Below are 27,543 nucleotides of genomic sequence, written 5' to 3'. Positions count from 1 at the left end.
AGGCCAGCACAGAGATCCTCGTGCCGGCTCCACGGGCCAGCGTCCCCCAGGGCTGCAAGTTTGCGATCACAGCTTCAGAATCGGGTTCCAGAATCTTCCGGAATCAAAGACACACCCAACTGTAAAGCTGCCAGGACAGCAGGGCCCAGGAGCAGGCTCAGGGGAGGAGCAGGTAGAAACCCCACACACAGCACACACGTGTGCATGCTTACTCCACACATGCCACCCCTTCACCCGATACTATACACGCAAACGCCTCTATGCACTCCATACACACCCTCAAATACACTCACCAAATGTGATGCGTGTACACACTCCACACACCCTCCAACATACACGACACACGCATGAACACGCTCACTCCACACACACCTGCTAAATACACTCACCACACACGCACAAACGTGACACACGTGCACACTCATTCCAGACCTCACGCCCCTCACCAAGTACACAGGTGCACACATCCCCAAGTCCAGCACCTGCAGACTCCACAAGCTTTGGTTTCCCCCACTGTTTCTCTCATCACATGAGATCCACACACACACGTGTCATTTACTGACATCTAACACCCGGGGAGGCCCTTAGAGAGAACTGCAGTCACAAGTCGGCTTCATTCAGGCATTCATCACCAGCCCCCGGAAGCCACCTCTCCTGTCCCCACGGGGAGGGGGGGCCGAGACCGCAGGCGTCGCTGGGCTTACAGATCCCCAGGCTGGCAACCCAGCGAAATCAGGAGGGCTCGGCCACGGCCCTGGAGGGAGACGGGTACTGGCTCAGGTATGCGGCACACGGGTCCTCATTTCCATGCGGCGTCACCTACGACAGCGTCGGGTGAAAGCCAGTGGGGCTTGGCATTCCTGGGATAGACGGTCCTGGAATTACAAGGGAAGCTTTTTCACTTCTCCCCTCTTGAACACATGAGGTCCATGGTCCCCGCTCACATCTAACCCTGGGAATCGGAATCGGTGACTCCTTGTCCACCTGAGGACCACCCAAGAGGATCCACACACCTGCTGCAACAGCAGCACTGCACCTGGTCCGCAGGGTAGCAAAGCAAATCCCACCTTTTGACGAAAACTGGATTACCCCGACACTGGCAGCCTGCAGTGTGTATATATCGTCAGGCCCCCACATCTGCGGCGCCACCTGCAAGAGGAACACAAACCCTTAGCCCCGGGTTCTCACGATGGCCTGTGAGGTGGATGCTGGCACCTTCTCTCCTCCCAGTGGAGAGGAGAGAAGGCCAGGGCCAGAGCTGGCGTGTCAGGAGGGTCAGGGTTCAAAAACCCCATCATCCACCTCACACAGCAGCCCTGACCGTTCAAGTGACTTCTATCATCAGCCTGAAAATGGACCACAGTTACCAGTAATTCTGAGTGCTGTTCCTTCTGACGTCAGACATTTCGCTAGAAAGATTTTGCCAAATCTGCTTTCAAAATCCTATGCTATGAAATGTCTAACGAAAATCTGAGCTGTGAAATAAAGCACACATTTCAATGAATCCCAAAATGACTATCCCGAAGGAAGTTGTAACTTGAAGTGAAAAATACCCTCTAAAAGACATCAGCCAGAATTACCTGCCATCATTACTGATCCCATATGATTAATGAATTCTACAGCATCCTCTCAGATATAAACTTAAAACCATGAGCTGAATGCACATGTTAGCACAACCAAAGTTCTGCTTTCATAAGCAGCACAGGCGTCTCTGGAGAGGATTTTAATTGGGACTACAATGCGCACGGTGGTGGTAAGAGGTTTCATGCCGGCTGTTCTCCAAGGTGCAACACAGAAACACCACTAACCTCGAAGACACCTTTGTAACGAGATGATGAGAGACGATGTGGACAGAATACTGGAAATATTTGAAAAGGAGAAACAATGCAAGGAAAGAATCTTATCAGTTACCCTTTAACACGCTTAGAAAAAACCGATTTCTCTTTTGGGATGATTAAAGAAGAAAACGACATTTCTGGAGTTTTCTTTTTCTTGTCTTTTTTTTACATTTTCCTTTCTGAGACAGGGTCTTGGCTCTGTCACCAAGACTGGAGTACAGTGGAGCAATCACAGCTCACCGTAGCCTTAAGTGTTCTTCCCACCTCGGACTCCAGAGTAGCAGGGACCACAGGCACGCACCACCATACTCAGCTAATTTTTCTGTTGTGAGAGAGATGGGGTGTCTTGCTCTGTTGTCCAGGCTGCTCTTGAACTCCTTGGCCTCACAAAGTGCTGCGATTACATTACAGGCATAAGCCAGCGTGCCCAACCAACCTTTTTCTTAATTCTATAACAATTACGCCGCATTCAGAGGAAGGATAACTATTAGTGAGAAGAGACTTGGCGAAGCAATATGTTGATACGAAAACAAAATGGTAACAATTCCTCCTTGTGACATTTGAGTTTGAAACTGTTAACATACCAAGCAAAAATGATAGCTCAAATCAGGTTTTACAAAGAAGTCCAATAGATGATGATTCCAATTGTATGTTTGTTTCTAGATCTGAGAAAGTCAGTCATAGCCAACTTCTACAGTTTTGTTGCCATAGACCCAAGATTAAATCACAATGTGCGTGCGAACGTGCCCCAGGGTGCGGCAGGGAACCCCACGCCCACCAAGCACGCATATGCAGAAATATTTTGCCCAAATCTATTTTCCAACATATAATTAAAGAGGTCCCAGATATACTTCTCTCTCTCCCCACCAAGTATGTGAGGTCAAGTTTATCCTAGTATTCGATAAAAAGGCTCATGTGAAAAAGGGAACAGCAACGCTCAGGCGACCCACGCAGGCCCCGGCAGACGCTCTATAGCAGAAGGGACGCGGCACAGGCAGGGCTGTGGGTGCACCTGCACCCTCGCTAACCTCATGGTGCAAGCACCCGAGGCTCTACAGATTCCACTCCCAGAGTTAGTGGGAAACTCCATCCTAGCACCGGGATGCTCTGCGTTGCTAGATGTACCTGCTTTAAGATATGCATGAACTGTCCTTACTCTACACACGAGACTCACTAGGAGATACTTTCAGATTTATCGGAAAAGAGACATTCCAGCAAATGCATTTCTGTAAGATTCTCTACCTCTTTTCACTGGGGGGGGGTGGGGGAGGGGGGAGGGGGAAAAGGTAACTTGCCTCCAAGGGTTGGAGACAAAGCCGTTACTGCAAGACAAGAGTGCTGCGCACCCCGGGAACCGCTGCGCCACGAGGCACGAGGCACGAGGCACGAGGCACGGCCGTGCACCCCGGACGCAGGAGTAGCACACGAGGCTAGCACAGGTTGACGCCAGCCCTCTCCAGAAGCAGGCCTGTCCCTTCCTCCTCCCCCTCAGCCCCCAGCTCCCTCCAGGCCTCAGTGGCTGCTGACAGGGCAGAGGCCACAACTAGAGGAGGCTCTCAACTCCACCAGGGACAGGAGCCCCGGACGCTGGGGACTCCGCTGCTGCCCTCCGCGCCCACCTCCCTCTGCTCCGCCCTATCTCAGGAGCCAGGCGTGGCCACTTTGACCCTCTCCTTCCCTTCTGTGACTCCTACAAAAACCAGTCCAGCGAGTCCAGGCTGCCTCGCACGCCACGGATGCCCGGCACAGGCCACATGTCCTCATCCAAGCTCCTGGGGCAAGAAGGCTCTTGCAGTATTTCGCTTTCTGGTTGAGCATCCCCAGCCTGAAATCCAAAGTGCCCCGAAGAGCATTTCCTGCGAGTGTCATATGAGGGAGAGCTCGGAATGTTTCAGGTTTCAGAGCATTTTGGAGTAGGGACGCTCAGCCTGAATTTGAACGTCTTTTCAAGGAGGCCACACACTGAAGCCCCCGATGTCCGCCCCACACAATCCCAGCACACCCTCTGAAGTCCCCAGCAACAAGATTTTCTTTCTTCAAAAAAAAATAAAAAATAAATAAATAAATAAAAAACCCCAAGTCACATAAACTCACACGCAACCACTGAAGGGGGTTGTGGACACCTGCACAGACCGGATGAAATGGAACTGTCACATCTTTACCAGGGTAATTTCAAGTCATTCCTCAAAACACACACCTGTTTTACTGAGCTGCATTTTAAGGTGAACACACACAAATCATTTCGGGGAAACAAATGTCACTTTGGGCCGTGTGTGGTTTCTTGACTCCTGGGAATAACTCAGCGTTCACACCCTCACTTCTGGATAAGGGAGAAGATGCAAAGAAATCTGTTAAAACAAAGACATGGAAACAAGTTTAAGAAGGGTTTGAAAGGTTCCTCCTGTCCCCCTGGAGGGGAGAGGAGGACGCCTGGAAGGCTTACGGGGGACAGGAGCACAGCCTCCTCGGTGTGCCATGGACGTCGCCTCGCTGAGGGGAGAGGACGATGCCTGGAAGGCTCACGGGGGTGGGAGCACAGCCTCCTCAGTGCTTTCTACACTCAGCAGCTTCAGAGATTCCCGTAGAAGCAGAACGCGTGAGAACCGAGTCCGGAACACACCCCAAGGAAAGGGGATGAGGGGTCAACAAAAGCATTCGCTCATTACCAAGGAGCACGGGCATGACGCCGCTTCAAAGAACGTGTGAAAAAGTCACTCACGGGTGTTTCAGAAAATAAGGGTAGCGTGACATTGCTCGATCAGTTCAAACAGGCTGCCATCCCCCAGGCCATGAAGCCCCTGAGATGAGCCTCTCACGGTGAACAGAAGTCACTCGCACCTCTGCCAGAGAAAGTCCTACAAGCCGACACGTGACCTCACGAAACCTGGCCTACAGCCCGTCGACCACGTGAGTCTGACACGGTACATCCCTCCAGATGGTTAAGGACCCCAGCCTTCTCGGCACCAGGGATGGGTATCGCGGAAGACAATTTTTCTGAGGGGTGGTTTTGAAATGCAACTGTTCCACCTCAGGTCAGGCATTGGATCCTCATAAGGAGCACCTCCGAGATCCCTTCACATGCCGTTTACAATAGGATCCCAGCGCCTAGGAGAATCTAAATGCTGCCGCTGATCCAAGAGGAGGCAGAGCTCAGGCGGTCATGCTCACTTCGCCCGCCACTCACCTCCGGCTATGACCCCGGTCCCTAACAGACCATGGACCAGCACCAGTCTGCAGTCCAGGACTAAGCCCTACTGGCCAGCACACACACACCAGCCCAGGTGGAGACACTACTCGTGACCCTGGCTGGGCAGGAAGGAAGCCTGAGGGCCATTTCCTGACCAGGATGCCACACCCCCGACCCAAATACAGAGGTTCCCCATAAAAACCCACTGTACACTCACCAGAAAACAGAGCCACACCTGGGCAACACAACAAGACCCCCCCATCCCTGCAACAAAGAAAAGAAAAATTAGCCAGGCATGCTGGTGCGCGCCCCAGGTCCCAGCTGCTCGGGTGACTGAGGGGGGAGGATCGCCTGAGCCAGGGATCACGCCACCGCATGCCAGCCTGGGTGACAGAGCAAGACCCTGTCTCGGAAAATATAAATAAACTAAAAACCAACAGAAACTGGGTGCATGTAGGGTGGAAGAAACGCCGCAGGAGACTAGCGAACGGCACCACAGGGTTTCTATCAGGAAGAACAGCACGTCTCCCAACCAAGTGCTCACGCCCTCATGAGACCCTGTGCTTGGGAAGCACCAGCGAGGCCACGTGGCTGGCCTCTTCCTGCTTTAAATCAAGTGGAACCAGACGCTGTGATGACACACAGGGACTATGACAAACCCTGGAGGTTCTAACTGAGAAAACAATGACATGTGTGAGTTCCTATGACAACGTCTCAAAACAATGGAAGGAGGGTACCGTTTGCAGATAAGACAACTTCTGAAGTCTATTCAAGTGTTACCTCTTGGGAAAATAGGGAAGACTCATTTTCTCCATAGACAGCGCACACACAGCACTTTGCCACACATAATACAAGGCGGTTTATGGCAGTGGCCGCATATTTTCACGTGTATCACCTTTTGGGCATCTTCTAGGTTTGCTAGAGCCGGCGGCTACTTTTATTCCCCACAAAACACACAGAAATGCATGAGCATTATCTCCTCTCATGGAGCATCTACACTAACAGGAAGAAGAATGTCGTGCTCCAAGTGTACCTGCAAACACGGTTTTCTTCTGAAAACCCAAGTGCATGCAAAGCAAACACGGCATATCACTAAAGCGCACAGGAGAGCAGAGCACCTCTTAGTAGAAAGCATGTAAAGGATAGCTAGTTGGGAGCATTATTTTAAAACGTTTCTATGGAATGAGTTATCCCAGGGAGCCCGTTTGGTACCTGCATTCAAAGGCAAGTCATTATTCGACATCCAACCTTTAACAGAAGGTTCACAGTAAGATCCCCGGAAACGGCATTCCCCTGGTGACTTTTCAATGCTCAGATTGCAGTATCGATACAGCTTGGTAAGCAGTCAGGAGAGGGGCGGCTCAGAGGCTGAAAGCACACAGGTCAGGGCCCTCCTGGGTCCGACAGCCTCACCTGGGCCTCGCTTTCTGCACTGCCCAGGGCTGCTCATGAGATTGTGCCGAAACGGATGTGTGCACGCCAAACAGCTCTCAGCAGGGGCTCAACAGCCAGAAGCCGTTCCACCACACCGTCATCCCCCTTCTAACCAGAGAACACCCGATACAGAAACAGGAGAAACAGGTATTAAATGAGTTGGCAAAGCCAAAATCCACCCGGATCTACCACTCCAAAACAAACATACACCACACTGCCCAATATTGATGGGAGCCAAAAACATGGAAGTCCTGAGAGCCCACACTGACCACAGCCAGACACCACTTCTGCAAGAACCAAGCACGCGCCTAGAGATCGCCCGTGATGACCCAGGAGAGCAGCTTGGAGCAGAGACAAACGTGAAGGAGAGGCACAGGGGCCAGGGTGCTGGGTGTGCCCGTCTGTGTGACCTCACTGAGATTGCTGACCTCTGGCCCTTGGTGTCCGTCCTGTGGAGGAGGTAGCCCCCAAATCCCTGCCTCCCTTCAGCGCTGACGGAGGCTGCCCTGAAGCCTCCCCAGGGCTGAGACCGCTTCGAAATCCTGTCAACTGCACACCCACATAAGCACACAAATAAACAAAGTGTCAAGTACGCAGACAGGAAAAGAAAAGTATGCCAATCCTCCCCTATCCAACAGGCATTGAAAAAGGAACAGGAAAATTGTGGTAGTCTTGAAACCACCACCAGCTATCACGTCCTGTTGAGATGTTTTAGCCAATCAGGAACATCTCTTTACCAAGCACCTGTGTGTTTAGGAAGTCCGTTGACAGATTCCAAACAACCTCGGAGCCTGCGACCTGACCCCCATTCTACGCGCATCACCTCTCCGGCGGAACAAGCCCTGGACACCATTCAGATGGTGAGGAACAGGAACAAGGGTAGCTTTCCCTGACCACCACCAAACAAGCTCGACCCCGAGGAGCCCGGAGAACAGCGACGTTTGCTTAGACGCTTTCCCACTGACCTTGTCAGAGCGAACGTTCCCATCCCACGCCACCCAGTGTTTGACTCTCCCTGGGATGCCAGCAGCCGCCAACCCTCACAACTCACAAGCTGGAAACAGAGGCCAAGCTGACAGGAGGGAGGCCTCTCTCCATCCCCTACTGAATTCGCTCAGGACACGGAGGTTCCCAAACACACACGGCCCCGGGTATTCCACACCTGGAGAACATTCTAACAACAGACGCTGCAAAGACGTTCCCCTAAAGAGAAACTCAGTTTCTAACTTCCCTTAGGGAAAAATAGGAGGCCCAGAACTTTCCAGAAAATCAAGCCTGGGAGGAAGCCCCTCACCTCTGGCACTTCCTAAACCTGCCTTCCCGCAGGTGCTCAGGGATGTCCCCGCGCCAGCCCCGTCCACCCAGGACGGCAGCAGGGCTCAGGCAGCCAGCACCTGGGCAGCAGGCGAAGCAACCCCAGGGTGAAAACGTCATCCCAGGCACCACTTCCCGGAGCCCCTCAGCAAGAAAAACAGAGGCGGGACCAGAACCGAGGGCTGACTCGAGGCTGGGGAGCCACAGACCCGCACAGCTCAATCATCGGACACGCTCTGCTGTGGACAGAGGAGCCCAGCCCAGGGAGAGGCCAGCACAGAGATCCTCGTGCCGGCTCCACGGGCCAGCGTCCCCCAGGGCCGCAAGTTTGCGATCACAGCTTCAGAATCGTGTTCCAGAATCTTCCGGAATCAAAGACACACCCAACTGTAAAGCTGCCAGGACAGCAGGGCCCAGGAGCAGGCTCAGGGGAGGAGCAGGTAGAAACCCCACACACAGCACACACGTGTGCATGCTTACTCCACACATGCCACCCCTTCACCCGATACTATACACGCAAACGCCTCTATGCACTCCATACACACCCTCAAATACACTCACCAAATGTGATGCGTGTACACACTCCACACACCCTCCAACATACACGACACACGCATGAACACGCTCACTCCACACACACCTGCTAAATACACTCACCACACACGCACAAACGTGACACACGTGCACACTCATTCCAGACCTCACGCCCCTCACCAAGTACACAGGTGCACACATCCCCAAGTCCAGCACCTGCAGACTCCACAAGCTTTGGTTTCCCCCACTGTTTCTCTCATCACATGAGATCCACACACACACGTGTCATTTACTGACATCTAACACCCGGGGAGGCCCTTAGAGAGAACTGCAGTCACAAGTCGGCTTCATTCAGGCATTCATCACCAGCCCCCGGAAGCCACCTCTCCTGTCCCCACGGGGAGGGGGGGCCGAGACCGCAGGCGTCGCTGGGCTTACAGATCCCCAGGCTGGCAACCCAGCGAAATCAGGAGGGCTCGGCCACGGCCCTGGAGGGAGACGGGTACTGGCTCAGGTATGCGGCACACGGGTCCTCATTTCCATGCGGCGTCACCTACGACAGCGTCGGGTGAAAGCCAGTGGGGCTTGGCATTCCTGGGATAGACGGTCCTGGAATTACAAGGGAAGCTTTTTCACTTCTCCCCTCTGAACACATGAGGTCCATGGTCCCCGCTCACATCTAACCCTGGGAATCGGAATCGGTGACTCCTTGTCCACCTGAGGACCACCCAAGAGGATCCACACACCTGCTGCAACAGCAGCACTGCACCTGGTCCGCAGGGTAGCAAAGCAAATCCCACCTTTTGACGAAAACTGGATTACCCCGACACTGGCAGCCTGCAGTGTGTATATATCGTCAGGCCCCCACATCTGCGGCGCCACCTGCAAGAGGAACACAAACCCTTAGTCCCGGGTTCTCACGATGGCCTGTGAGGTGGATGCTGGCACCTTCTCTCCTCCCAGTGGAGAGGAGAGAAGGCCAGGGCCAGAGCTGGCGTGTCAGGAGGGTCAGGGTTCAAAAACCCCATCATCCACCTCACACAGCAGCCCTGACCGTTCAAGTGACTTCTATCATCAGCCTGAAAATGGACCACAGTTACCAGTAATTCTGAGTGCTGTTCCTTCTGACGTCAGACATTTCGCTAGAAAGATTTTGCCAAATCTGCTTTCAAAATCCTATGCTATGAAATGTCTAACGAAAATCTGAGCTGTGAAATAAAGCACACATTTCAATGAATCCCAAAATGACTATCCCGAAGGAAGTTGTAACTTGAAGTGAAAAATACCCTCTAAAAGACATCAGCCAGAATTACCTGCCATCATTACTGATCCCATATGATTAATGAATTCTACAGCATCCTCTCAGATATAAACTTAAAACCATGAGCTGAATGCACATGTTAGCACAACCAAAGTTCTGCTTTCATAAGCAGCACAGGCGTCTCTGGAGAGGATTTTAATTGGGACTACAATGCGCACGGTGGTGGTAAGAGGTTTCATGCCGGCTGTTCTCCAAGGTGCAACACAGAAACACCACTAACCTCGAAGACACCTTTGTAACGAGATGATGAGAGACGATGTGGACAGAATACTGGAAATATTTGAAAAGGAGAAACAATGCAAGGAAAGAATCTTATCAGTTACCCTTTAACACGCTTAGAAAAAACCGATTTCTCTTTTGGGATGATTAAAGAAGAAAACGACATTTCTGGAGTTTTCTTTTTCTTGTCTTTTTTTTACATTTTCCTTTCTGAGACAGGGTCTTGGCTCTGTCACCAAGACTGGAGTACAGTGGAGCAATCACAGCTCACCGTAGCCTTAAGTGTTCTTCCCACCTCGGACTCCAGAGTAGCAGGGACCACAGGCACGCACCACCATACTCAGCTAATTTTTCTGTTGTGAGAGAGATGGGGTGTCTTGCTCTGTTGTCCAGGCTGCTCTTGAACTCCTTGGCCTCACAAAGTGCTGCGATTACATTACAGGCATAAGCCAGCGTGCCCAACCAACCTTTTTCTTAATTCTATAACAATTACGCCGCATTCAGAGGAAGGATAACTATTAGTGAGAAGAGACTTGGCGAAGCAATATGTTGATACGAAAACAAAATGGTAACAATTCCTCCTTGTGACATTTGAGTTTGAAACTGTTAACATACCAAGCAAAAATGATAGCTCAAATCAGGTTTTACAAAGAAGTCCAATAGATGATGATTCCAATTGTATGTTTGTTTCTAGATCTGAGAAAGTCAGTCATAGCCAACTTCTACAGTTTTGTTGCCATAGACCCAAGATTAAATCACAATGTGCGTGCGAACGTGCCCCAGGGTGCGGCAGGGAACCCCACGCCCACCAAGCACGCATATGCAGAAATATTTTGCCCAAATCTATTTTCCAACATATAATTAAAGAGGTCCCAGATATACTTCTCTCTCTCCCCACCAAGTATGTGAGGTCAAGTTTATCCTAGTATTCGATAAAAAGGCTCATGTGAAAAAGGGAACAGCAACGCTCAGGCGACCCACGCAGGCCCCGGCAGACGCTCTATAGCAGAAGGGATGCGGCACAGGCAGGGCTGTGGGTGCACCTGCACCCTCGCTAACCTCATGGTGCAAGCACCCGAGGCTCTACAGATTCCACTCCCAGAGTTAGTGGGAAACTCCATCCTAGCACCGGGATGCTCTGCGTTGCTAGATGTACCTGCTTTAAGATATGCATGAACTGTCCTTACTCTACACACGAGACTCACTAGGAGATACTTTCAGATTTATCGGAAAAGAGACATTCCAGCAAATGCATTTCTGTAAGATTCTCTACCTCTTTTCACTGGGGGGGGGGGTGGGGGAGGGGGGAGGGGGAAAAGGTAACTTGCCTCCAAGGGTTGGAGACAAAGCCGTTACTGCAAGACAAGAGTGCTGCGCACCCCCGGGAACCGCTGCGCCACGAGGCACGAGGCACGAGGCACGGCCGTGCACCCCGGACGCAGGAGTAGCACACGAGGCTAGCACAGGTTGACGCCAGCCCTCTCCAGAAGCAGGCCTGTCCCTTCCTCCTCCCCCTCAGCCCCCAGCTCCCTCCAGGCCTCAGTGGCTGCTGACAGGGCAGAGGCCACAACTAGAGGAGGCTCTCAACTCCACCAGGGACAGGAGCCCCGGACGCTGGGGACTCCGCTGCTGCCCTCCGCGCCCACCTCCCTCTGCTCCGCCCTATCTCAGGAGCCAGGCGTGGCCACTTTGACCCTCTCCTTCCCTTCTGTGACTCCTACAAAAACCAGTCCAGCGAGTCCAGGCTGCCTCGCACGCCACGGATGCCCGGCACAGGCCACATGTCCTCATCCAAGCTCCTGGGGCAAGAAGGCTCTTGCAGTATTTCGCTTTCTGGTTGAGCATCCCCAGCCTGAAATCCAAAGTGCCCCGAAGAGCATTTCCTGCGAGTGTCATATGAGGGAGAGCTCGGAATGTTTCAGGTTTCAGAGCATTTTGGAGTAGGGACGCTCAGCCTGAATTTGAACGTCTTTTCAAGGAGGCCACACACTGAAGCCCCCGATGTCCGCCCCACACAATCCCAGCACACCCTCTGAAGTCCCCAGCAACAAGATTTTCTTTCTTCAAAAAAAAATAAAAAATAAATAAATAAATAAAAAACCCCAAGTCACATAAACTCACACGCAACCACTGAAGGGGGTTGTGGACACCTGCACAGACCGGATGAAATGGAACTGTCACATCTTTACCAGGGTAATTTCAAGTCATTCCTCAAAACACACACCTGTTTTACTGAGCTGCATTTTAAGGTGAACACACACAAATCATTTCGGGGAAACAAATGTCACTTTGGGCCGTGTGTGGTTTCTTGACTCCTGGGAATAACTCAGCGTTCACACCCTCACTTCTGGATAAGGGAGAAGATGCAAAGAAATCTGTTAAAACAAAGACATGGAAACAAGTTTAAGAAGGGTTTGAAAGGTTCCTCCTGTCCCCCTGGAGGGGAGAGGAGGACGCCTGGAAGGCTTACGGGGGACAGGAGCACAGCCTCCTCGGTGTGCCATGGACGTCGCCTCGCTGAGGGGAGAGGACGATGCCTGGAAGGCTCACGGGGGTGGGAGCACAGCCTCCTCAGTGCTTTCTACACTCAGCAGCTTCAGAGATTCCCGAAGAAGCAGAACGCGTGAGAACCGAGTCCGGAACACACCCCAAGGAAAGGGGATGAGGGGTCAACAAAAGCATTCGCTCATTACCAAGGAGCACGGGCATGACGCCGCTTCAAAGAACGTGTGAAAAAGTCACTCACGGGTGTTTCAGAAAATAAGGGTAGCGTGAGATTGCTCGATCAGTTCAAACAGGCTGCCATCCCCCAGGCCATGAAGCCCCTGAGATGAGCCTCTCACGGTGAACAGAAGTCACTCGCACCTCTGCCAGAGAAAGTCCTACAAGCCGACACGTGACCTCACGAAACCTGGCCTACAGCCCGTCGACCACAGTGAGTCTGACACGGTACATCCCTCCAGATGGTTAAGGACCCCAGCCTTCTCGGCACCAGGGATGGGTATCGCGGAAGACAATTTTTCTGAGGGGTGGTTTTGAAATGCAACTGTTCCACCTCAGGTCAGGCATTGGATCCTCATAAGGAGCACCTCCGAGATCCCTTCACATGCCGTTTACAATAGGGTCCCAGCGCCTAGGAGAATCTAAATGCTGCCGCTGATCCAAGAGGAGGCAGAGCTCAGGCGGTCATGCTCACTTCGCCCGCCACTCACCTCCGGCTATGACCCCGGTCCCTAACAGACCATGGACCAGCACCAGTCTGCAGTCCAGGACTAAGCCCTACTGGCCAGCACACACACACCAGCCCAGGTGGAGACACTACTCGTGACCCTGGCTGGGCAGGAAGGAAGCCTGAGGGCCATTTCCTGACCAGGATGCCACACCCCCGACCCAAATACAGAGGTTCCCCATAAAAACCCACTGTACACTCACCAGAAAACAGAGCCACACCTGGGCAACACAACAAGACCCCCCCATCCCTGCAACAAAGAAAAGAAAAATTAGCCAGGCATGCTGGTGCGCGCCCCAGGTCCCAGCTGCTCGGGTGACTGAGGGGGGAGGATCGCCTGAGCCAGGGATCACGCCACCACATGCCAGCCTGGGTGACAGAGCAAGACCCTGTCTCGGAAAATATAAATAAACTAAAAACCAACAGAAACTGGGTGCATGTAGGGTGGAAGAAACGCCGCAGGAGACTAGCGAACGGCACCACAGGGTTTCTATCAGGAAGAACAGCACGTCTCCCAACCAAGTGCTCACGCCCTCATGAGACCCTGTGCTTGGGAAGCACCAGCGAGGCCACGTGGCTGGCCTCTTCCTGCTTTAAATCAAGTGGAACCAGACGCTGTGATGACACACAGGGACTATGACAAACCCTGGAGGTTCTAACTGAGAAAACAATGACATGTGTGAGTTCCTATGACAACGTCTCAAAACAATGGAAGGAGGGTACCGTTTGCAGATAAGACAACTTCTGAAGTCTATTCAAGTGTTACCTCTTGGGAAAATAGGGAAGACTCATTTTCTCCATAGACAGCGCACACACAGCACTTTGCCACACATAATACAAGGCGGTTTATGGCAGTGGCCGCATATTTTCACGTGTATCACCTTTTGGGCATCTTCTAGGTTTGCTAGAGCCGGCGGCTACTTTTATTCCCCACAAAACACACAGAAATGCATGAGCATTATCTCCTCTCATGGAGCATCTACACTAATAGGAAGAAGAATGTCGTGCTCCAAGTGTACCTGCAAACACGGTTTTCTTCTGAAAACCCAAGTGCATGCAAAGCAAACACGGCATATCACTAAAGCGCACAGGAGAGCAGAGCACCTCTGAGTAGAAAGCATGTAAAGGATAGCTAGTTGGGAACATTATTTTAAAACGTTTCTATGGAATGAGTTATCCCAGGGAGCCCGTTTGGTACCTGCATTCAAAGGCAATTCATTATTCGACATCCAACCTTTAACAGAAGGTTCACAGTAAGATCCCCGGAAACGGCATTCCCCTGGTGACTTTTCAATGCTCAGATTGCAGTATCGATACAGCTTGGTAAGCAGTCAGGAGAGGGGCGGCTCAGAGGCTGAAAGCACACAGGTCAGGGCCCTCCTGGGTCCGACAGCCTCACCTGGGCCTCGCTTTCTGCACTGCCCAGGGCTGCTCATGAGATTGTGCCGAAACGGATGTGTGCACGCCAAACAGCTCTCAGCAGGGGCTCAACAGCCAGAAGCCGTTCCACCACACCGTCATCCCCCTTCTAACCAGAGAACACCCGATACAGAAACAGGAGAAACAGGTATTAAATGAGTTGGCAAAGCCAAAATCCACCCGGATCTACCACTCCAAAACAAACATACACCACACTGCCCAATATTGATGGGAGCCAAAAACATGGAAGTCCTGAGAGCCCACACTGACCACAGCCAGACACCACTTCTGCAAGAACCAAGCACGCGCCTAGAGATCGCCCGTGATGACCCAGGAGAGCAGCTTGGAGCAGAGACAAACGTGAAGGAGAGGCACAGGGGCCAGGGTGCTGGGTGTGCCCGTCTGTGTGACCTCACTGAGATTGCTGACCTCTGGCCCTTGGTGTCCGTCCTGTGGAGGAGGTAGCCCCCAAATCCCTGCCTCCCTTCAGCGCTCACTGAGGCTGCCCTGAAGCCTCCCCAGGGCTGAGACCGCTTCGAAATCCTGTCAACTGCACACCCACATAAGCACACAAATAAACAAAGTGTCAAGTACGCAGACAGGAAAAGAAAAGTATGCCAATCCTCCCCTATCCAACAGGCATTGAAAAAGGAACAGGAAAATTGTGGTAGTCTTGAAACCACCACCAGCTATCACGTCCTGTTGAGATGTTTTAGCCAATCAGGAACATCTCTTTACCAAGCACCTGTGTGTTTAGGAAGTCCGTTGACAGATTCCAAACAACCTCGGAGCCTGCGACCTGACCCCCATTCTACGCGCATCACCTCTCCGGCGGAACAAGCCCTGGACACCATTCAGATGGTGAGGAACAGGAACAAGGGTAGCTTTCCCTGACCACCACCAAACAAGCTCGACCCCGAGGAGCCCGGAGAACAGCGACGTTTGCTTAGACGCTTTCCCACTGACCTTGTCAGAGCGAACGTTCCCATCCCACGCCACCCAGTGTTTGACTCTCCCTGGGATGCCAGCAGCCGCCAACCCTCACAACTCACAAGCTGGAAACAGAGGCCAAGCTGACAGGAGGGAGGCCTCTCTCCATCCCCTACTGAATTCGCTCAGGACACGGAGGTTCCCAAACACACACGGCCCCGGGTATTCCACACCTGGAGAACATTCTAACAACAGACGCTGCAAAGACGTTCCCCTAAAGAGAAACTCAGTTTCTAACTTCCCTTAGGGAAAAATAGGAGGCCCAGAACTTTCCAGAAAATCAAGCCTGGGAGGAAGCCCCTCACCTCTGGCACTTCCTAAACCTGCCTTCCCGCAGGTGCTCAGGGTTGTCCCCGCGCCAGCCCCGTCCACCCAGGACGGCAGCAGGGCTCAGGCAGCCAGCACCTGGGCAGCAGGCGAAGCAACCCCAGGGTGAAAACGTCATCCCAGGCACCACTTCCCGGAGCCCCTCAGCAAGAAAAACAGAGGCGGGACCAGAACCGAGGGCTGACTCGAGGCTGGGGAGCCACAGACCCGCACAGCTCAATCATCGGACACGCTCTGCTGTGGACAGAGGAGCCCAGCCCAGGGAGAGGCCAGCACAGAGATCCTCGTGCCGGCTCCACGGGCCAGCGTCCCCCAGGGCTGCAAGTTTGCGATCACAGCTTCAGAATCGGGTTCCAGAATCTTCCGGAATCAAAGACACACCCAACTGTAAAGCTGCCAGGACAGCAGGGCCCAGGAGCAGGCTCAGGGGAGGAGCAGGTAGAAACCCCACACACAGCACACACGTGTGCATGCTTACTCCACACATGCCACCCCTTCACCCGATACTATACACGCAAACGCCTCTATGCACTCCATACACACCCTCAAATACACTCACCAAATGTGATGCGTGTACACACTCCACACACCCTCCAACATACACGACACACGCATGAACACGCTCACTCCACACACACCTGCTAAATACACTCACCACACACGCACAAACGTGACACACGTGCACACTCATTCCAGACCTCACGCCCCTCACCAAGTACACAGGTGCACACATCCCCACGTCCAGCACCTGCAGACTCCACAAGCTTTGGTTTCCCCCACTGTTTCTCTCATCACATGAGATCCACACACACACGTGTCATTTACTGACATCTAACACCCGGGGAGGCCCTTAGAGAGAACTGCAGTCACAAGTCGGCTTCATTCAGGCATTCATCACCAGCCCCCGGAAGCCACCTCTCCTGTCCCCACGGGGAGGGGGGGCCGAGACCGCAGGCGTCGCTGGGCTTACAGATCCCCAGGCTGGCAACCCAGCGAAATCAGGAGGGCTCGGCCACGGCCCTGGAGGGAGACGGGTACTGGCTCAGGTATGCGGCACACGGGTCCTCATTTCCATGCGGCGTCACCTACGACAGCGTCGGGTGAAAGCCAGTGGGGCTTGGCATTCCTGGGATAGACGGTCCTGGAATTACAAGGGAAGCTTTTTCACTTCTCCCCTCTGAACACATGAGGTCCATGGTCCCCGCTCACATCTAACCCTGGGAATCGGAATCGGTGACTCCTTGTCCACCTGAGGACCACCCAAGAGGATCCACACACCTGCTGCAACAGCAGCACTGCACCTGGTCCGCAGGGTAGCAAAGCAAATCCCACCTTTTGACGAAAACTGGATTACCCCGACACTGGCAGCCTGCAGTGTGTATATATCGTCAGGCCCCCACATCTGCGGCGCCACCTGCAAGAGGAACACAAACCCTTAGTCCCGGGTTCTCACGATGGCCTGTGAGGTGGATGCTGGCACCTTCTCTCCTCCCAGTGGAGAGGAGAGAAGGCCAGGGCCAGAGCTGGCGTGTCAGGAGGGTCAGGGTTCAAAAACCCCATCATCCACCTCACACAGCAGCCCTGACCGTTCAAGTGACTTCTATCATCAGCCTGAAAATGGACCACAGTTACCAGTAATTCTGAGTGCTGTTCCTTCTGACGTCAGACATTTCGCTAGAAAGATTTTGCCAAATCTGCTTTCAAAATCCTATGCTATGAAATGTCTAACGAAAATCTGAGCTGTGAAATAAAGCACACATTTCAATGAATCCCAAAATGACTATCCCGAAGGAAGTTGTAACTTGAAGTGAAAAATACCCTCTAAAAGACATCAGCCAGAATTACCTGCCATCATTACTGATCCCATATGATTAATGAATTCTACAGCATCCTCTCAGATATAAACTTAAAACCATGAGCTGAATGCACATGTTAGCACAACCAAAGTTCTGCTTTCATAAGCAGCACAGGCGTCTCTGGAGAGGATTTTAATTGGGACTACAATGCGCACGGTGGTGGTAAGAGGTTTCATGCCGGCTGTTCTCCAAGGTGCAACACAGAAACACCACTAACCTCGAAGACACCTTTGTAACGAGATGATGAGAGACGATGTGGACAGAATACTGGAAATATTTGAAAAGGAGAAACAATGCAAGGAAAGAATCTTATCAGTTACCCTTTAACACGCTTAGAAAAAACCGATTTCTCTTTTGGGATGATTAAAGAAGAAAACGACATTTCTGGAGTTTTCTTTTTCTTGTCTTTTTTTTACATTTTCCTTTCTGAGACAGGGTCTTGGCTCTGTCACCAAGACTGGAGTACAGTGGAGCAATCACAGCTCACCGTAGCCTTAAGTGTTCTTCCCACCTCGGACTCCAGAGTAGCAGGGACCACAGGCACGCACCACCATACTCAGCTAATTTTTCTGTTGTGAGAGAGATGGGGTGTCTTGCTCTGTTGTCCAGGCTGCTCTTGAACTCCTTGGCCTCACAAAGTGCTGCGATTACATTACAGGCATAAGCCAGCGTGCCCAACCAACCTTTTTCTTAATTCTATAACAATTACGCCGCATTCAGAGGAAGGATAACTATTAGTGAGAAGAGACTTGGCGAAGCAATATGTTGATACGAAAACAAAATGGTAACAATTCCTCCTTGGGACATTTGAGTTTGAAACTGTTAACATACCAAGCAAAAATGATAGCTCAAATCAGGTTTTACAAAGAAGTCCAATAGATGATGATTCCAATTGTATGTTTGTTTCTAGATCTGAGAAAGTCAGTCATAGCCAACTTCTACAGTTTTGTTGCCATAGACCCAAGATTAAATCACAATGTGCGTGCGAACGTGCCCCAGGGTGCGGCAGGGAACCCCACGCCCACCAAGCACGCATATGCAGAAATATTTTGCCCAAATCTATTTTCCAACATATAATTAAAGAGGTCCCAGATATACTTCTCTCTCTCCCCACCAAGTATGTGAGGTCAAGTTTATCCTAGTATTCGATAAAAAGGCTCATGTGAAAAAGGGAACAGCAACGCTCAGGCGACCCACGCAGGCCCCGGCAGACGCTCTATAGCAGAAGGGATGCGGCACAGGCAGGGCTGTGGGTGCACCTGCACCCTCGCTAACCTCATGGTGCAAGCACCCGAGGCTCTACAGATTCCACTCCCAGAGTTAGTGGGAAACTCCATCCTAGCACCGGGATGCTCTGCGTTGCTAGATGTACCTGCTTTAAGATATGCATGAACTGTCCTTACTCTACACACGAGACTCACTAGGAGATACTTTCAGATTTATCGGAAAAGAGACATTCCAGCAAATGCATTTCTGTAAGATTCTCTACCTCTTTTCACTGGGGGGGGGGGGGTGGGGGAGGGGGGAGGGGGAAAAGGTAACTTGCCTCCAAGGGTTGGAGACAAAGCCGTTACTGCAAGACAAGAGTGCTGCGCACCCCGGGAACCGCTGCGCCACGAGGCACGAGGCACGAGGCACGAGGCACGGCCGTGCACCCCGGACGCAGGAGTAGCACACGAGGCTAGCACAGGTTGACGCCAGCCCTCTCCAGAAGCAGGCCTGTCCCTTCCTCCTCCCCCTCAGCCCCCAGCTCCCTCCAGGCCTCAGTGGCTGCTGACAGGGCAGAGGCCACAACTAGAGGAGGCTCTCAACTCCACCAGGGACAGGAGCCCCGGACGCTGGGGACTCCGCTGCTGCCCTCCGCGCCCACCTCCCTCTGCTCCGCCCTATCTCAGGAGCCAGGCGTGGCCACTTTGACCCTCTCCTTCCCTTCTGTGACTCCTACAAAAACCAGTCCAGCGAGTCCAGGCTGCCTCGCACGCCACGGATGCCCGGCACAGGCCACATGTCCTCATCCAAGCTCCTGGGGCAAGAAGGCTCTTGCAGTATTTCGCTTTCTGGTTGAGCATCCCCAGCCTGAAATCCAAAGTGCCCCGAAGAGCATTTCCTGCGAGTGTCATATGAGGGAGAGCTCGGAATGTTTCAGGTTTCAGAGCATTTTGGAGTAGGGACGCTCAGCCTGAATTTGAACGTCTTTTCAAGGAGGCCACACACTGAAGCCCCCGATGTCCGCCCCACACAATCCCAGCACACCCTCTGAAGTCCCCAGCAACAAGATTTTCTTTCTTCAAAAAAAAATAAAAAATAAATAAATAAATAAAAAACCCCAAGTCACATAAACTCACACGCAACCACTGAAGGGGGTTGTGGACACCTGCACAGACCGGATGAAATGGAACTGTCACATCTTTACCAGGGTAATTTCAAGTCATTCCTCAAAATACACACCTGTTTTACTGAGCTGCATTTTAAGGTGAACACACACAAATCATTTCGGGGAAACAAATGTCACTTTGGGCCGTGTGTGGTTTCTTGACTCCTGGGAATAACTCAGCGTTCACACCCTCACTTCTGGATAAGGGAGAAGATGCAAAGAAATCTGTTAAAACAAAGACATGGAAACAAGTTTAAGAAGGGTTTGAAAGGTTCCTCCTGTCCCCCTGGAGGGGAGAGGAGGACGCCTGGAAGGCTTACGGGGGACAGGAGCACAGCCTCCTCGGTGTGCCATGGACGTCGCCTCGCTGAGGGGAGAGGACGATGCCTGGAAGGCTCACGGGGGTGGGAGCACAGCCTCCTCAGTGCTTTCTACACTCAGCAGCTTCAGAGATTCCCGAAGAAGCAGAACGCGTGAGAACCGAGTCCGGAACACACCCCAAGGAAAGGGGATGAGGGGTCAACAAAAGCATTCGCTCATTACCAAGGAGCACGGGCATGACGCCGCTTCAAAGAACGTGTGAAAAAGTCACTCACGGGTGTTTCAGAAAATAAGGGTAGCGTGAGATTGCTCGATCAGTTCAAACAGGCTGCCATCCCCCAGGCCATGAAGCCCCTGAGATGAGCCTCTCACGGTGAACAGAAGTCACTCGCACCTCTGCCAGAGAAAGTCCTACAAGCCGACACGTGACCTCACGAAACCTGGCCTACAGCCCGTCGACCACAGTGAGTCTGACACGGTACATCCCTCCAGATGGTTAAGGACCCCAGCCTTCTCGGCACCAGGGATGGGTATCGCGGAAGACAATTTTTCTGAGGGGTGGTTTTGAAATGCAACTGTTCCACCTCAGGTCAGGCATTGGATCCTCATAAGGAGCACCTCCGAGATCCCTTCACATGCCGTTTACAATAGGGTCCCAGCGCCTAGGAGAATCTAAATGCTGCCGCTGATCCAAGAGGAGGCAGAGCTCAGGCGGTCATGCTCACTTCGCCCGCCACTCACCTCCGGCTATGACCCCGGTCCCTAACAGACCATGGACCAGCACCAGTCTGCAGTCCAGGACTAAGCCCTACTGGCCAGCACACACACACCAGCCCAGGTGGAGACACTACTCGTGACCCTGGCTGGGCAGGAAGGAAGCCTGAGGGCCATTTCCTGACCAGGATGCCACACCCCCGACCCAAATACAGAGGTTCCCCATAAAAACCCACTGTACACTCACCAGAAAACAGAGCCACACCTGGGCAACACAACAAGACCCCCCCATCCCTGCAACAAAGAAAAGAAAAATTAGCCAGGCATGCTGGTGCGCGCCCCAGGTCCCAGCTGCTCGGGTGACTGAGGGGGGAGGATCGCCTGAGCCAGGGATCACGCCACCACATGCCAGCCTGGGTGACAGAGCAAGACCCTGTCTCGGAAAATATAAATAAACTAAAAACCAACAGAAACTGGGTGCATGTAGGGTGGAAGAAACGCCGCAGGAGACTAGCGAACGGCACCACAGGGTTTCTATCAGGAAGAACAGCACGTCTCCCAACCAAGTGCTCACGCCCTCATGAGACCCTGTGCTTGGGAAGCACCAGCGAGGCCACGTGGCTGGCCTCTTCCTGCTTTAAATCAAGTGGAACCAGACGCTGTGATGACACACAGGGACTATGACAAACCCTGGAGGTTCTAACTGAGAAAACAATGACATGTGTGAGTTCCTATGACAACGTCTCAAAACAATGGAAGGAGGGTACCGTTTGCAGATAAGACAACTTCTGAAGTCTATTCAAGTGTTACCTCTTGGGAAAATAGGGAAGACTCATTTTCTCCATAGACAGCGCACACACAGCACTTTGCCACACATAATACAAGGCGGTTTATGGCAGTGGCCGCATATTTTCACGTGTATCACCTTTTGGGCATCTTCTAGGTTTGCTAGAGCCGGCGGCTACTTTTATTCCCCACAAAACACACAGAAATGCATGAGCATTATCTCCTCTCATGGAGCATCTACACTAATAGGAAGAAGAATGTCGTGCTCCAAGTGTACCTGCAAACACGGTTTTCTTCTGAAAACCCAAGTGCATGCAAAGCAAACACGGCATATCACTAAAGCGCACAGGAGAGCAGAGCACCTCTGAGTAGAAAGCATGTAAAGGATAGCTAGTTGGGAACATTATTTTAAAACGTTTCTATGGAATGAGTTATCCCAGGGAGCCCGTTTGGTACCTGCATTCAAAGGCAATTCATTATTCGACATCCAACCTTTAACAGAAGGTTCACAGTAAGATCCCCGGAAACGGCATTCCCCTGGTGACTTTTCAATGCTCAGATTGCAGTATCGATACAGCTTGGTAAGCAGTCAGGAGAGGGGCGGCTCAGAGGCTGAAAGCACACAGGTCAGGGCCCTCCTGGGTCCGACAGCCTCACCTGGGCCTCGCTTTCTGCACTGCCCAGGGCTGCTCATGAGATTGTGCCGAAACGGATGTGTGCACGCCAAACAGCTCTCAGCAGGGGCTCAACAGCCAGAAGCCGTTCCACCACACCGTCATCCCCCTTCTAACCAGAGAACACCCGATACAGAAACAGGAGAAACAGGTATTAAATGAGTTGGCAAAGCCAAAATCCACCCGGATCTACCACTCCAAAACAAACATACACCACACTGCCCAATATTGATGGGAGCCAAAAACATGGAAGTCCTGAGAGCCCACACTGACCACAGCCAGACACCACTTCTGCAAGAACCAAGCACGCGCCTAGAGATCGCCCGTGATGACCCAGGAGAGCAGCTTGGAGCAGAGACAAACGTGAAGGAGAGGCACAGGGGCCAGGGTGCTGGGTGTGCCCGTCTGTGTGACCTCACTGAGATTGCTGACCTCTGGCCCTTGGTGTCCGTCCTGTGGAGGAGGTAGCCCCCAAATCCCTGCCTCCCTTCAGCGCTCACTGAGGCTGCCCTGAAGCCTCCCCAGGGCTGAGACCGCTTCGAAATCCTGTCAACTGCACACCCACATAAGCACACAAATAAACAAAGTGTCAAGTACGCAGACAGGAAAAGAAAAGTATGCCAATCCTCCCCTATCCAACAGGCATTGAAAAAGGAACAGGAAAATTGTGGTAGTCTTGAAACCACCACCAGCTATCACGTCCTGTTGAGATGTTTTAGCCAATCAGGAACATCTCTTTACCAAGCACCTGTGTGTTTAGGAAGTCCGTTGACAGATTCCAAACAACCTCGGAGCCTGCGACCTGACCCCCATTCTACGCGCATCACCTCTCCGGCGGAACAAGCCCTGGACACCATTCAGATGGTGAGGAACAGGAACAAGGGTAGCTTTCCCTGACCACCACCAAACAAGCTCGACCCCGAGGAGCCCGGAGAACAGCGACGTTTGCTTAGACGCTTTCCCACTGACCTTGTCAGAGCGAACGTTCCCATCCCACGCCACCCAGTGTTTGACTCTCCCTGGGATGCCAGCAGCCGCCAACCCTCACAACTCACAAGCTGGAAACAGAGGCCAAGCTGACAGGAGGGAGGCCTCTCTCCATCCCCTACTGAATTCGCTCAGGACACGGAGGTTCCCAAACACACACGGCCCCGGGTATTCCACACCTGGAGAACATTCTAACAACAGACGCTGCAAAGACGTTCCCCTAAAGAGAAACTCAGTTTCTAACTTCCCTTAGGGAAAAATAGGAGGCCCAGAACTTTCCAGAAAATCAAGCCTGGGAGGAAGCCCCTCACCTCTGGCACTTCCTAAACCTGCCTTCCCGCAGGTGCTCAGGGATGTCCCCGCGCCAGCCCCGTCCACCCAGGACGGCAGCAGGGCTCAGGCAGCCAGCACCTGGGCAGCAGGCGAAGCAACCCCAGGGTGAAAACGTCATCCCAGGCACCACTTCCCGGAGCCCCTCAGCAAGAAAAACAGAGGCGGGACCAGAACCGAGGGCTGACTCGAGGCTGGGGAGCCACAGACCCGCACAGCTCAATCATCGGACACGCTCTGCTGTGGACAGAGGAGCCCAGCCCAGGGAGAGGCCAGCACAGAGATCCTCGTGCCGGCTCCACGGGCCAGCGTCCCCCAGGGCTGCAAGTTTGCGATCACAGCTTCAGAATCGGGTTCCAGAATCTTCCGGAATCAAAGACACACCCAACTGTAAAGCTGCCAGGACAGCAGGGCCCAGGAGCAGGCTCAGGGGAGGAGCAGGTAGAAACCCCACACACAGCACACACGTGTGCATGCTTACTCCACACATGCCACCCCTTCACCCGATACTATACACGCAAACGCCTCTATGCACTCCATACACACCCTCAAATACACTCACCAAATGTGATGCGTGTACACACTCCACACACCCTCCAACATACACGACACACGCATGAACACGCTCACTCCACACACACCTGCTAAATACACTCACCACACACGCACAAACGTGACACACGTGCACACTCATTCCAGACCTCACGCCCCTCACCAAGTACACAGGTGCACACATCCCCAAGTCCAGCACCTGCAGACTCCACAAGCTTTGGTTTCCCCCACTGTTTCTCTCATCACATGAGATCCACACACACACGTGTCATTTACTGACATCTAACACCCGGGGAGGCCCTTAGAGAGAACTGCAGTCACAAGTCGGCTTCATTCAGGCATTCATCACCAGCCCCCGGAAGCCACCTCTCCTGTCCCCACGGGGAGGGGGGGCCGAGACCGCAGGCGTCGCTGGGCTTACAGATCCCCAGGCTGGCAACCCAGCGAAATCAGGAGGGCTCGGCCACGGCCCTGGAGGGAGACGGGTACTGGCTCAGGTATGCGGCACACGGGTCCTCATTTCCATGCGGCGTCACCTACGACAGCGTCGGGTGAAAGCCAGTGGGGCTTGGCATTCCTGGGATAGACGGTCCTGGAATTACAAGGGAAGCTTTTTTACTTCTCCCCTCTGATCACATGAATAAGGTCACCTGACGCCCGCCCTTCGCACCAAACATACAAACTGTTTTTCACACAAGACTGTGATGGAGCTAGCTCTCAGCTGAAAGCAAATACGTGAAACTTTATTTTCCCCATTTTGGATGGAGTGTGAAGACTGTCAGCAATCCAGGGCCCCAGTGTGAAGCAGAGAACAGATGATCTGACTCCCGCCTGAACATTTTCTTCCCTCCCCTGTCTTGGGTATTGAACACCCTCAGAGCTACTGAGTCACCCACATTTGCAGGTCATTTATCCAGCCACCAAGATAACGTAATTATGCGAGAAAAATGCCTTCTCAGGGCTTTGTCATACTCAACAAGGAAGCTCAGAAGGCTAGGGAAGGCCAAGAAAGGGGAAGCGTCCTCCAAACAGACAAAAACCGAGGAAACCTGTGCAGAGACTCTCTCAAGAGAGCAGAAACAGAGCCCGCTGTAGCCTTTAGGCCCTGTTGGCCGCAACCCTGCATTAGGTGACACACTTTCCACAGATGCATCCTGCTGGACCCATTTGAAAAGTCCCGCTGGCGAGACACTGACACCCACTTCCAGCTCCTGCAAGACCGGCTGCAGCCCCACTCCACCCCGGGGCCAAGTCTCATTGGTTGGGAAGGGGATCTCACTGCTCAAACACTCCCTGCAAACAAAAAATCCAAAACCCCTCTTTAAGAATGTTTACTATAACCTCAAAAGACGACTCATCCCAAGACCATGGAAGATACACACACCTGACATCTGGTGGGCATCAGTGTCCAACGCCACGGCTTCCGTGTGGCGTGTGAAGCTGGAGTCCTGTCACGGTGACTCAGGCTGGGGTCTGAATAGGGGTCTTAAAAGCAACTAAGCAACTAGGACGTACACCCCAAAACCCAAGTCCCCACACTCATGTACCTGTCAAATGCTGCGTGGCCATCACCACCAGATGTGAACCAAGATCGATCTGTATCCTGTGGCCCTCATAACCTCCGTACATGCCTGGGCCCAGCACAGGCCTGCACGGTACCCTGCTCACCTCCAGTGGGGCTCTCTCCTGCCAAGGGGGATGGCCCTGAATTAAGTTGAGATTTCCAAAGCTCTACAAAAGTCATCCTTCCTCCTGCTGGTTCAGAAGGCCTAAAGCCCTGAAGACACCAGTGAGAATTGAGCTAGCCTCTTAAGACAGCTCAAACACCTACACACAGAACGCTGGACCTCTCTGCCCTGGAGAGCAGCCGATAACCCACTGGGCTAAACAGAAGGCACAGACATCACACACCCAGAAGCAAGTGGTGCTCACGTTTGCATTCCAGGAGCCGCCCATGTGAGTCCCCCCCTCCAAGGCTTCCAAGTCCCACTTGATTGTTTTCATCATATCTCTATAACATCAGAGACATTATATCTCGTGGTATCTATGAGATCGCCTCTACTTTTACGAGCACATATGCTCCCTGAGTTACCATGGGATGAAACTGTTCCAATAAACCCAGCGTAAGCTGAAAATATCCTAAATAGAAAGTGCATTTGACATAATAGTTTCAACTTACAACGGGTTCATCCAGAGGCAGCCCATCTCGATTCGAACAATGCACCGAGTGTGACCAGTTCACACCATCACAAGGTTGAAAAACAATCACAAATGTAACCATTGTGAGCCAGGGACCATCTGTATTGTGGCTCCTGTCTTCAGAGACAACAGAAACCTCTTCTTAGACAAGAATCACGATTTATAATCCTCAAAATGTTTAACTAAAATTAGTTTAACAATCTACAGGTTCAAACAAAGCCGAAGTAGGCCCACAAGGCCGTTTGTGCCATTCACTAAGACACATGACTCTGTAGTAACCCTCACCACAGCCCCTCATGGTGGGTCCCACAGGTGGCTGAGGCTTGTGGCTACGGACACTAATGAAACCAAAATCAGTATGCAGGTGCAGTCAAGTCATATGACTTCTCCACTAGAATATGCACAAATATTCATCAGCAAATCTGATCTTTGCTTTACCTCCCCCTCCCATGACCTAAAAAGGAGTCCACCACACACACACCCCACTTGAAAAAAAATTCGTCCTTGCATTCAATTCTGGGCATTTGGAATAGACCTAATGGGGGATTAAACCTTTCCTCCAACCCATTGATTAGTCTTCTTAGAGGATGAAGGATTTTGCATAACACAAGTCAGCATGTAAAAGATCTTGTATAGAAACATACTTTCGAGTGGTCGTCATAGTGATTCAATATACAAAGGACCCAACACACAGCACAATGTCTATTAGAAGAATGATTAATTTGTTCCCCTAAAAATCCTAATATCTACATAGAAAAAATACCCTACACACATTTTATCATTCTTTACCAGTATAGTCATACAAAGGAGTATCACAAAAGCAAAAGAACACATTTGGTTTGACTCACAGTTCTAAATTTAATATAAAATTGCAAAAACCACCAAGACAAACATGACTATGAAGTATTTAACGATCTTCACCTAAATTCAAGTCACCA

Source organism: Chlorocebus sabaeus, chromosome 14 (assembly GCF_047675955.1).
Source record: "Chlorocebus sabaeus isolate Y175 chromosome 14, mChlSab1.0.hap1, whole genome shotgun sequence".
NCBI lineage: Eukaryota > Metazoa > Chordata > Mammalia > Primates > Cercopithecidae > Chlorocebus > Chlorocebus sabaeus.
This window is presented reverse-complemented; position numbering follows the sequence as displayed.